General features: G+C 45.0%; 1 pseudogene; it reads right to left on the bottom strand.

Moving 5' to 3' along the window:
* Window positions 1-1,094: 1,094 nt before the first annotated feature.
* LOC144698015 (uncharacterized) overlaps window positions 1,095-12,388 on the bottom strand; it is an 84,563-nt pseudogene continuing 73,269 nt past the window's right edge.

Below are 12,388 nucleotides of genomic sequence, written 5' to 3' on the forward strand. Positions count from 1 at the left end.
ATCGAGAAGGGATAGTTTACCTTTGTCACAGTCACATAGGATGTCATTGGTGGCATTGGTCAGAGCTGTTTCAGTACTGTGGCAGGGCAGAAACCTGATTGGGGGGATTCAAACATGGAGTTCTGGGAAAGATGGGCACAGATTTGGGAGGTGTGAACATGTCCAAAGAGTTTGGAGAGGAAAGGGAAATTGGAGGTGGGGCAGTAGTTTGCATGGATAGTGGTGTCAAGGGTTTGTCCCTTGAGGAAGGGGTTGATGGTTTGAGGGAGAGATGGACAGTATCTGAAGAGCGAAAACTGTTAACAATATCAGTGAACATGGGGAAGTTGGGTTATCAGCAGTTCAGTGGGAACAGGGTCGATGAGGCAGGAGGTGGGTTTCATGGAAAAGATGAGCACTGGGGGGTGCATGAGGGGAGGTGGGAGAGAAACTAAAGAAAGATGTGGGTTCAGAGGTCGGACATGGGAGATGAGCACTGGGAGGAGGGAAGCAGCAGAGGCAGCTGATCAGATTATTTCAATCTTAGTGACAAAGAAGCTCCATGAGCTCCTCACACTTGTTGTTGGAGGTGAGGATGGAGGAGACAGGAAAGAAGAAGAGCCCTTCAAAATGAAATAACTTGTGTTAGAGATGTTAAAAAGATTCAATACACTGTATTTAACAGAAAGCTGATTTATTTGACTTTTGTCCAGAATGTTAACATGTATAACTGGACTGAAGTTTCTAAGGAATATATCTTTTCATTTCTGTTGGACTGTTGTAAAAGCATTTTTTCCCCAATTTTCTTGGACTGTGGCTTGGCTTTAAAAACTACCATGGCTGCAGTTGAAAGACATGTTCCCTGGAACAGGATGTGAAATATACAATGTTGCTATCTCTTGGAACAGTGTGCCTGGTTGGACAAAATGGTACTGGAAAGGAGGCCTAGGGAACTGCCTAGCAATGGAGTTTTGATTGGCTCCTGACCAAGTGGCCAGGTTCTGTGTGGCGATTGTGCAGTACATCAGCTCCTAGCCTGGAAAGAGGAAAGACCTGAAACCTCTCTCTCCTGTGTTTTGTGAGATTCCAGTAATCCTGCCATTGTAGCCAGCTGGCTATTCCTCATACCATTGGATTCTGCTTTCTTTGAGAAGCCCCTGTCAAGAGGAAAAGAGGGGAATGTCATGAAGCTATTCATGTATATATTATTGGAAAATATTTTTCTTTAAAAATAGAGGTTTAGTCTGTGGGTGTCTTAACTGGACAAAAGCCAGCTGGTCTGGGTGCTTTGATGTATACTAGTTGTGAGATATAAGAGGGATAGAGTGCATTTCCATTTTTTGAATAGACCATTCAAAAAGTGGGGTGAATTCTGACACCTTGCTTGCAGAGACCAAGCAATATATTTACATTGCTAATAAAATTGGTACAATGAAAGGGGTTTTATAGTTAGAGAGGTGGAGTTCAAAGAGGTTGGTGATACAATGAGAATTGACATTCAATGAGCTGTGCTAGGTCTGACAAGACAGCCGTGTTGTGTGTGTAGGACAGAGGCAATGTAAGTAAAGCAGCTGTAAGTCTTCAACTGTCTCCACAGGAACCAAAGTGAAATGAACCTAATTTTGAATTTGTGAGGTGAAAATGCTTTGCCTGGTGTCTGGTTAAGTCTATGGGTTGCTGTTGCCTTCATGGAGAATAGTTTGGGAATTTAAAGTTATGATCCTAGTAATTTGTAGCCATGTGCATATATTTAACTTGTGTAAATTAATAAAATGTTTCATTTAGCTTAATATAAAACCTCTCGAGAACTAGTGGTCTGATTCCTGAATTTAGAGTTGCACCTTAAACATAATATTTAAAATTATTGGTTATGATATTTGGTTAAAGTCTCCCTCTGGGATTTTTAAATAACTCAACTTTATCAACTGCTTGGTCGTAACAGAGAAATCACCAGTAGAAACATTAAAATCAAGTTTCAACCAGAGAACGACAGACTGCAAGTGCTGGGAGACCACCTCATGTCAGCCACAACAACCTGCAAGGAATTTGGAAGAAAGCAATCAAAGTCAATCCATCTAATCCTGAACTCTGGAATGGTGTTATTGAACTGTTTTATCTCACTCTTAAAATCCATGTTTTGTGTGTCTTACATGTGTTTGTGTGTGTGTTTGTATTTGTGTGTGTTTGCATTTGTGTTTACGTTTGTATTTGTGTATGTTTGTATTTGTGTGTTTATGTTGTATTTGTGTGTGTTTGTATTTGTGTGTTTGTATTTGTATTTGTGTGTGTGTTTGTGTTTGTATTTTGTGTGTTTGCGTTTGTATTTGTGCGTTTGCGTTTGTATTTGTGTGTGTGTTTGCATTTGTGTGTGTGTTTGCATTTGTATTTGTGTGTGTGTTTGCGTTCGTATTTGTGTGTGTGTGTTTGTGTTTGTATTTGTGTGTGTGTGTTTGCGTTTGTATTTGTGTGTGTTTGCGTGTGTTTGTTTGTCGGGGTTTAAGAAGGGGTACAGCTTGTAATAGAGTTAAAAGTTAGCAGTTCATGTTGCTTTTGCCACTGGTTAAAGACGATTTGTTTAATAAACAGTTATTTACTTGTTAAGTTTACAAACCTGGTGCTTGTATTCTGTTAACCTAAATCAAACAGTTAGGTAGAATTGGGGCAATCTGGTGGTCTAATAAAACTTTTCACATTTGTCTTGGCTCGGGGAGCAGTGGGGCTGGATATTACAGTGCACCATTCCCAGTGAGTTGTAACAAGTTTATTAACATCAGCAGAAACAGACCCCAATGAACATGGTTCAGTCCTGGATGTGATCAACAACAAAATCCAATCACTATAGTTACTTGTGAACTCGCTGGTGTCTCAGCAGATTGGGTGAAGTAGAGAATTCCTTCCCACACATTGAGCAGGTGAACGGTCTCTCCCCAGTGTGAGTTCTGTGATGTGTCAGCAGGTTGGATGACTGACTGAATCTCTTCCCACACACAGAGCAGGTGAATGGCCTCTCCCCAGTGTGAACTCGTTGGTGTGCGCGCAGGTTGGATGACTGAGTGAATCCCTTCCCACACACGGAGCAGGTGAACGGCCTCTCCCCAGTGTGAATTCGCTGGTGTGCAGTGAGTTGAGATGATTGTCTGAACCCAGTCCCACAGTGAGAGCACCTGAACGGTCTCTCGTCAGTGTGAATACGTTGATGGAACATCAGTTCCCTGGAACTTTTGTAGCACTTCCTGCAGTCTGGGCATTTAAAAGGTCTCTCATTAGTGTGAACTCGCTGGTGTGTCAACAGGTTGGATGCATCAGTGAATCGCTTCCCACACTCAGAGCAGATGAACAGTCTCTCCCCATTATGAATTCTCTGGTGTGTCTGCAGGTGGGATAACTGAGTAAATCCTTTCCCACACTCAGGGCAGATGAATGGTTTCTCCTGAGTGTGAATTCGCTGGTGTCACAGCAGGTGGGATGAATTTATGAATCCCTTCCCACACTCGGAGCAGGTGAACGGCCTCTCCCCAGTGTGACTGCGCCGATGAATTGCCAGGTCCAATGGGGATCTGAATCCCTTCCCACAGTCCCCACATTTCCACAGTTTCTCCCTGTTGTGACTGCATTTATGTTTTGACAGGTCAGATGATCGGCTGAAGTCTCGTCCACACACAAAACACGTGTATGGTTTCTCCCCACTGTAAACGGTGCTTTTTCCTTCCATGTTCAAAATCCTTCCAATAACCTGTTGATTTAAAACAGTAAAAAGGAATGAGAGAGAACCCACAAAAACACAAAGGCAGGTTGTGAAATTGAGCTGAATGAATCTGGGAATTTGTGGGGCCGGCACGAGGAAAAAGTGACCATGAAAACTGCTGGATTGTCATAAAAACCTAACTGGTTCACTAATGTCCTTCAGGGGAGGGAACCTGCCACCCCGTCGAGCCGACTCCACCATTCAATACAATCGTGGCTGATCTTGGGCTTCAACTCCACTTTCCCGCCCACTCTCCATATCCCTTGACTCCCTGAGAGACCAAAAATCTCTCCATCCCAGTCTGAAATATATTCAGTGATGGAGCATCTGCAACCCACATAGAATTCTATGTGATAGAGAGAGGAAGATAGACAAGGGGAGTGGGAGAGGCAGAGAGAGAAGGGAATGGGAGAGGCAGAGAAAGAAGGGGAGTGGAAGAGGCAGAGAGAGAAGGGGAGTGGGAGAGGCAGAGAGAGAAGGGGAGTGGGAGAGGCAGAGAGAGAAGGGGAGTGGGAGAGGCAGAGAGAGAAGGAGAGTGGGAGAGGCAGAGACAGCAGGGCAGTGGGAGAGGCAGAAAGAGAAGGGGAGTGGGAGAGGCAGAGAGGGAAGGGCAATAGGAGAGGCAGAGACAGCAGGGCAGTGGGAGAGGCAGAGAGAGAAGGGGCAGTGGGAGAGGCAGAGAGAGAAGGGCAGTGGGAGAGGCAGAGACAGCAGGGCACTGGGAGAGGCAGAGAGAGAAGGGCAGTGGGAGAGGCAGAGAGAGAAGGGGCAGTGGGAGAGGCAGAGACAGCAGGGCACTGGGAGAGGCAGAGAGAGAAGGGGAGTGGTAGAAGTAGAGAAGAAAGGGCAGTGGTAGAGGCAGGGGGTGAGGAGAGGGTTTTGATAAACTGACAACTAAACCAGAACTTTCACAAAACCTCCCAAATCCTCAACCTCCACCACCTGGAAGGCCCAGGGTAGCAGGTGAATGTGAACACCATCACCTCCAAGCCACACACCCTCCTGACTTGTCTGACATCCGGTACCGGATGAACAGAAATTTCCTCCATTTAAATATCGGGTAGACTGAAGCCATTGTCTTCAGTCCCCACTACAAACTCCACTCCCTAGCCACGGACTCCATCCCTCTCCCTGACAACTGTCTGAGACTGAACCAGACTGTTCACAACCATGGTGAAATATTTCACCCCAAGATGAGCTTCCAACCACATATCCACATCATCATCAAGACCGCCTATTTCCACCTCAGTAACATCGCCCGACTCCACCCCAGTCTCAGCTCATCTGCTGCTGAAACTCTCATCTACTCCTTTATTACCTCTAGACTTAACTATCCTAACACACTCCTGGCCGGCCTCCCACATTCACCCTCCCTGTAATCTTGAGGCCATCCAAAACTCTGCTGCCCGTGTGCTTACTCGCACCAAGTCTTGTTCACCCTTCACCCCTATGCTCACCGACCTACAAAGGCTCTGGGATAAGAAGCAACATTTTTAATTTCTCATCCATATTTTCAAATCCCTCCAGGGTCTCACCCTCCCTATCTCTGTAATCCAGCCTCACAACCCTCAGAGGTATCTCAGCTCCTCTAATTCCAGCCTCCTGAGAATTCCTGATTTTAATCGTTGTACCATTGGTGACCGTTCATTCATTTGCCTAGGCCACAAGCTCTGGAATTTCCTCCTTAAACCTCTCCACCTCTCTTTCCTCTTTTAAGATACCCCTTAAAACCGACCTCTTTGATCAAGCTTTTGGTTACCTAACCTCATATCTCCTTATGTGACTCAGTGGCAAATGTTGCTTTGCAATATTTCTGTGAAATGCCTTGGAACATTGTGTTTCTCTAGCACTTTCAATGTAAGACAAATTATTATTGTTGATTTGGAGATATATCCCTGTTCCTTCATCATCGCCGGGTGAATAACCTGTAACTCCTTACCTAACAGCATTTTACTAATAAAGTTCGTTTAGAGAAACTGGTGTTGTTCTCCTTGGAGCAAAGTAGATTGAGAGGAGATTCGATAGGGGTGTACAAGTTTATGATTGGCTTAGATAACGTAGTTAAATAAAAGCTGTTCACAGTATCTGATTGTAAAATGATTACATGACACAGACTTAAGATTTGGGGCAAGATGTACATGGGCCATGTGAGGAGAAAATTTTCCACAGTGAGTGGTAATGACCTGGAACTCAATGCTTACAGTCAGAGGCCGATAATATCACATTCCGATGAATTGAGTGATTCTGTTAGATCTTAATGTGATGTTTGGTTTGAGTTTCCCAAATGCAAATCCTTCCCATTTAATGTCCTGTAAAAAGGAGTTTGCAAAACAATCCATCAGTGTCAGTCCAGGATATAAACTGCGAAGAGACAAACATTACTCCTGGTTTGGGTTTGCTGTGAGTAAATCTTCCCCTTCGAACCCCCTGCAAGAGGAGTTTCCAAAATCCATCGCTGTCAGTCCAGGATAGAAATTCACTATATTCTCTCCTCCTGCTACCTGGACCAGGATGACCGCGCATGCGCCCTGCTACACATTGCCCCCTATAAAGATGGCGGCCGTTAATCTGGGCCTGGCGAAGGGAGAAATCCAGACTTTTTCGTTCCTGTAAACACAGGACCGGTACCTTGTTATTTGGGGTTTGCGGCCTGCACTGTGTCTTTACGAAGCATCCCTGTCCACTCCGCTGGCTGCATTCCTCCTCACACACCCACTAACTCTGTTAGTTTGCTCCACTCGACATTCTCTGACCCGCTCTGAGCAGCTTCAGTCACAGACCAGCACTGCGCGTGCTCACGAAGCTGGCCAAAACGCTCCGAGCGCGCGCTCACGCTCTGATGCGCATGTGCAGGGAGCTGCAGTGAGGATAGGGCACATTCTCCTCCCATTTGAATGCTGGGTAGCCCCGTCGCCATTGAAAACCAAATTTTATGAACAGAAAATTGTGTTTTGTGACCCTATGACGATTGAATGATAGTGCCAAGATATAATATTATTAAGTAAATTGATATGACAAATGAAATGCACCCGCCCTCTGCCATAGTTCTGTCCTGGATGTAAATAACAACAGAATAACCCCCTACAGTTAGATGTGAATTCACTGTAGTCTCAGCAGGCGATGTGAACAAGTGATTTTTCTTCCCATACATAGAACATTTAAACTTTGTCTTACCAGTAACATCCGAACAAGGAGCAATTCGGCCCCTCGAGCCTGCTCCACCATTTAATAAGACCATGTCTGATAGTAACCTCAGATCTGAATCCAATATCCTATCACCCCTTTGCTTATGATGAATCTATCCACCTCTGCCTTAAAAATATTCAAAGACACTGCTTCCACCACCTTTTCAGGAAGAGAGTTCCAAAGACTCAAAATCCTATGAGAGAAAACAACTCGCCTCATCTCTGTTTAAATAGGCGACCTCTTATTTTTAAACAGTCAGAGAATGACTAGATTTCTGCACAGGGCCAGTGGAAAGTACAGTTAACATGATTGGCAAGCAGTGAGGAAGTGAAGTGCAATTCAAGAGCACCTTGTTTGTGCATTTTCCAGATTAAAACTTCAATTGAATTTATTGTTCTCCATCATAAGCATATTCAAGATGGAAATCCATTAATATTTGGACACTCAGGGAATCAATGGATTGGGTGGGGGGAGAGGAAGTAGAGTGGAGGTCGAAGATCATTCAATGTTGGAGCAGGCTCAATGGAACGGACTGTCTACCCTTGCTCTTATTTCTTGTGTTCTTTTGAACAACACTATGAATCATTTCCATTCAAGCACAGCCGATTCAGCACCCACCCTTTCACCTCCTCCCTTCCAACATTCCAGGTGACAAAGTGATTTCCTTGTACTCCTTGGTATCTAGTGATGTGTATTCACTGCTCACGATGTGATCTCCTCTACGTTGAGGAGACGAAATCCCGATTGAGTGACAGCTCTATGGATCATCACCATTCGGTCTGCAGTCATGATCCTGAGCTTCAAGCTATTTACCAGTTTAATTCTCCACCAACTCCCTCTCTGACCTCTCTGTCCTCGGACTCCTGCACTGTTCCAATGAATATCAATGGAAGCTGGAGGAACAGCAGCTCATCTTTGATTAGACACTTTACAACCTTCCAGGCTCAACATTCATTTCAACAATTTCAGATAATAACATGTAAAGTAAAGGTGATAATCTGTGCACTAGGGAAATGAGTGTGAATCCCCCCTGGACAGAGGGCAACTGACCATCCATCTCAAGCTCTAATTCCCAAACAGAAAATGCTGCCAAGAATCAGCAAGTCAGGCTGAGACTGTGGCCGCTCTCACCATTTGAATCCGTCACAATGCCCGGCTGATTCATGGCAGCTCCGGACCAATAGAAAGAACCGGAGGACCAAGCGGGAGCGGCTGGTCCTCCAACCAATCGGAGTGAATGAGGGGCGGGGCCGGGCTGGGGGTGAAGCATGCGCAGTGTGAGTAATGGCGATGGAGAGATGGACCTTTCTCTGAGCCTCAATCGGTGAGTGGGTGAATGGTGGGGCGGAGGGAGCGATGGGTCCGTCGGATGGGCGGGAGGCTTCGCAAATATGTTGTATAAGCAGCAAACCCCGGGAATGATGCCGGGGAGACCGTCACCTGTTTGTATCGAGCGAGGCCGCAGCTTTTTCCCAGTTACCGACGCGGGGGAGATGGCCGCCATCTTTTTTGGAGGCAATGTACAGGAGGGCGCATGCGCGGTCGCCATCTTTGTTGGGGGCAATGTTTTTGTAATATTTTCAATGACAATGGGAACAACTTGTCCATCAAACTGATTCACGCTTTGAGTTGCAATGTCTTACTGATGAGGCAGAACAACGACATATGTCCAAGTCAGTGACAATAATTTACTATGTGCCTCTAACATAATAAAACTTCACAAGGTATTTCACAGAAATGTTACAAAGTAACGTTTGACACTGAGTCACATAAGGAGATATTAGGGCAGGTGACCAAAAGCTTGGTCAAAGAGGTCGGTTTTAAGGGGTATCTTAAAGGGTAGAAAGTGAGGTGGAGAAGTTTAAGGAAGAAATTCCAGAACTTGAGGCCGAGGCAAATGAAAGAACGGTCACCAATGGTGGAGCGATTAAAATCAGGTATGATAAGAGGCTGGAATTAGATAAGTGTCGAGATCTGAAAGGGATGTGTGGCTGGAGGGGGTTACAGAGATAGGGATGATCACAACCATGGAGGAAAACAAGAGTGAGAATTTGAAAATGAAGGTGCTTCTAAAACAGGGATCTTTGTAGGTCAGTGAGCACAGAGGTGAACAAGACTTGGTGCAAGTAAGCACATGGGCAGCAGAGTTTTGGATGACTGAAGATTACAGGGAGATTGAATGTAGGAGGCTGGCCGGTCGGGAGTTCATTAGGATAGTAAAGTCTAGAGGTAACAAAGAAATGGATGAGAGTTTCAGCAGCAGATGAGCCGATACTGGGGTGGAGTCAGGAGATGTTACTGAAGTGGAAATAGGCGGTCTTGGTGATGATGTGGATATGTAGTTGGAAGCTCATCTTGGGGTGAAATATTTCACCATGGTTGTGAACAATCTGGTTCAGCCTCAGACAGTTGTCAGGGAGAGGAATGGAGTCGGTGACTAGGGAGTGGAGTTTGTAGTGGGGACTGAAGTCAATGGCTTTAGTCTTCCTAATATTTAAATTCAGGAAATTTCTGTTCATCCAGTACTGGATGTCAGACAAGTCAGGAGGGTGTGTGACTTGGGAGGGGAACTTGGAGGTGATGGTCTGCACATATACCTGCTACCCTGGTCCTTCTGGGTGGTGGAGGTTGAAGGTTTGGGAGATTCTGTCAATGCTCTGGTTGTGTAGCAGATGTTTGAAATCTTTCTCCTTCCACCCTGCCTCCATCTTTCTCTCTCTCTCTGTATCTCTCACTCTCTCCTTTTTTTTTATTCGTTTGGGAGGGAGCGATGGATCCTGCAGCTGTAAGGATGTGGGCTTCACTGGCTGGGCCAGCATTTCTTGCCCATCCCCAGTTGCTGATGAGCTACCTTCTTGAACCGCTGCAGTCCATGTGGTGTAGGTACACCCACAGTGCTATTAGGAAGGGAGTTCCAGGATTTTGACCAAGCGACAGTGAAGGAATGGTGATATATTTCCAAGTCAGGATGGTGATTGAATTGGAGGGGAATTTCCAGGTGGTGGTGTCCCCATCTATCTGCTGCCCTTGTCCTTCTAGATGGTAGTGGTCGTGGGTGTGAAAGTTGTTGTCTAAGGAGCCTCATTGAATTCCTGCAGTGCATCTAGTGGATGGTACACATTGTGCTACTGTGCGAAGGTGGTAGAGGGAGTGAATGTTTGTGGACATGGTGCCAATCAAGCAGGCTGCTTTGTCCGGAATGGTGTCAAGCTTCTTGAGTGTTGTGGGAATTGCACTCATTCAGGCAAGTGGAGAATATTCCAACACACTCCTGACCTGTGCCTTGTAGATGGTGGACAGGCTTTGGGGAGTTAGGAGGTGAGTTGCTCATCACACGATTCCTAGCCTCTGATCTGCTCTTGTAGCCACAGTATTTATATGGCTAGTCCAGTTCAGTTTCTGGTCAATGGTAACCCCCAGGATGTTGATAGTCGGGGATTCAGTGATGGTAATGCCATTGAATGTCAAGGGGTGATGGTTGGATTCTCTCGCGTTGGAGATGCTCATTGCCTGACACTTGTGTGGTGCAAATGTAACTTGCCACTTGTCAGCCCAAGCCTGGCTATTGCCCAGGTCTTGCTGCATTTGGACATGGGCTGCTTCAGTATCTGAGGAGTTACGAATGGTGCTGAACATTGTGCAATCATCAGCTAACATCCCCACTTCTGACCTTATGATGGAAGGAAGGTCATTGATGAAACGGCTGTTATTATAAGAAAACATGCGATCTTGTGAGTATATAAAGAGTATAATTTTCAAAGCTAAATAAATCCTGAAAAGATAACTAGTTCTGATCTCAATATGAGAATCCAAAGTTTAAACTTTCCTTGTTACGGATATAAGAATTCTACAGTCAGTAAGAATATCCATCAAATATGAAAGTAATATTTCCTTAACCTCCAGAATGTGAGATTCACTCCATTCAGAACAGTTCTGAACCTGATGAATCCCCCTGACAAATCTAAAGACTCAAGTTTGGGTTGAGATATTTATCATGAATTTTGAGGTTGTATAGTTAATGGTAGAAGATGCCCATTTGATCACTAACAGACCACCTCTAATTAGTATTCTATATTTGGTGAAAGGACCACCTATTATAGTGAGGGTGTCCGTTCAATTTCTAGGAAATGTTATTTTGAATTAATTCCTGAAAACTGGACATCCTGTAAAAGTCTTGTTGGTTAATGTTGCTGAGTCAAGGTATTGAGATAATGAAAATTGGGGCTGAGTATTTCATTTATCTGTTTTGGGGTTTTAGTTATCAGAGCCAGTATTGTAGCTTGTCTGTTAGTGTCATAGCAAGAACCATGGAATCCCATTTTTTTAGGTGTGTGTATTTCTCATCAGTAAACTCACCTTTGTTGTGAGGGGATTTAACCTCGCTACTTTTGCGAGCAAGTTTTGACCCCTGTTAAATTATGTTTCACTGTGAATTTACCCAAAGTAACCTTTAACAAAAGATTCCTGTATTAATTCCATATTATTTGACCATTATTTCCTCAAGCCCTTCCCTGAAGGACATTAGTGAACCAGTTGGGTTTTTATGACAATCCAGCAGTTTTCATGGTCACTTTTTCCTCGTGCCGGCCCCACAAATTCCCAGATTCAATCAGCTCAATTTCACAACCTGCCTTTGTGTTTTTGTGGGTTCTCTCTCACTCCCTTTTTCTGTTTTAAATCAATTTCACAGGGGATTAGAAGGGGAGGATTTACAGTGGGGAAACTGAAACCAAACATCACATCAGGATCTGACGGAGTCACCCAATTTATTGTAACCAGAATATCATCGAATTTTGAACATGAAAGGAAAAAGCACCGTTCACAGTGGGGAGAAACTGTACACATGCTCTGTGTGTGGATGAGGCTTCAGCCGATCATCTGGCCCTTCGAGACACAAGCAGAGTCACACTGGGGAGAAACCATGGAAATGTGGAGAATGTGGGATGGGATTCCATTACCCGTGTGAGCTGGAAGCTCATCAGCACAGTCACACTGGGGAGAGGCCGTTCATCTGCTCCGAGTGTGGGAAGGGATTTACTGATTCAACCCACCTGCTGATACACCAGCGAGTTCCCACTGTTGCAAGACCTTTTAAATGCCCAGACTGCGGGAAGGGCTTTAAAAGTTCTGGGAACCTGATTCGTCATCAACATATTCACACTGACGAGAGACCGTTCAGGTGCTCTCACTGTGGGACTGGGTTCAAATCATCATCTGAACTCACTGTACACCAGCGCAGTCACACTGGGGAGAGGCCGTTCACCTGCTCTGAGTGTGGAAAGAGATTTACTCAATCATCCAATCTGCTGAGACATGAGCGAGTTCACACTGGGGAGAGACCATTCACCTGCTCCCAGTGTGGGAAGGGATTCACTCAGTCATCTGCGCTGCTGAGACACCAGCGAGTTCACAAGTAACTACAGTGATTGGATTTTGTTGTTAATCACATCCAGGACTGGGCCATGTTCATTGGGATCT

The sequence above is a fragment of the Cetorhinus maximus genome, chromosome 23 (genome assembly GCF_964194155.1).
Source record: "Cetorhinus maximus chromosome 23, sCetMax3.hap1.1, whole genome shotgun sequence".
Classification (NCBI taxonomy): Eukaryota; Metazoa; Chordata; class Chondrichthyes; order Lamniformes; family Cetorhinidae; genus Cetorhinus; species Cetorhinus maximus.